The following is a 774-nucleotide window of genomic DNA, read 5'->3' on the forward strand; positions in this document are numbered from 1 at the left end:
GTGTTTGACTCTTTCCAACTCCATGGACTGTAGCCACCAGGCTTTCTGTACATGGAATTCTACAGACAGGAATGCTGGAGTAGGTTGCCATACCCTCTTCCAGGGGATCTACCCAACCCAGGGACTGAACATGCATCTCCTGTATCTCCTGCATGGCAGGCAGATTCTTTACCGCTGATCCACCAGGGAAGCCCGACACACTCTGGCAGGAGGCAAATACCTTGCTGTGTTCTTTTAGGTAATGGCTGTCTGGCTAGCTCAGTTGGTAGAACATGAGACCCTTAATCTCAGGGTCCTTGGTTCGAGTCCAAGGTCAGGTGGGGTTTTCACTGCTTATAGTGGATTCCAGTCCTATGTGGGTTTGCTTTCTGTTCCCAGTTGTCCACTTCTATCTAAAAAAAAAAAAAAAAAAAAAGCTCTGTTAGGGAAAAGTGAATTGATTCAGGGAAACCATTCAATTCTTTACAGGTGCTCACTCATGTCTCATCATTTCTGTTTAATATGCCTCCTGCTCTGATTTCCTTTCATCTTTATTATCTTTCCAGTGTTCACCAACTATCACTCTTTACTATTAACACCAGAGACAACTGTCTGTAAAGCTCTTCTCCTGTGAAATTATTCTACTTCTTTGAAAATTCCTATAATGTAACACTTTATATCCCTCTTGTGTCCTTTGTGTTTTTTCTGCTTTGATATTTTTTCCTGTTGTTTATTAGATCTTGCTTAACTTAGAAAGACATCAGAAATAAAGCTTTAGCAAGATTTTTCATCTCA

The 774-nt window shown here is 41.1% G+C and overlaps 1 non-coding gene across 1 annotated transcript; it reads left to right on the forward strand.

The window, feature by feature from the left end:
- Nucleotides 1-247: 247 nt before the first annotated feature.
- On the forward strand, nucleotides 248-320 carry TRNAK-CUU. Its single transcript has one exon. It is a non-coding gene; the product is annotated as a tRNA-Lys (tRNA).
- The last annotated feature ends 454 nt before the right edge of the window (nucleotides 321-774 follow it).

This window comes from Bubalus bubalis, chromosome 1 (assembly GCF_019923935.1).
Source record: "Bubalus bubalis isolate 160015118507 breed Murrah chromosome 1, NDDB_SH_1, whole genome shotgun sequence".
Taxonomy (NCBI): Eukaryota; Metazoa; Chordata; class Mammalia; order Artiodactyla; family Bovidae; genus Bubalus; species Bubalus bubalis.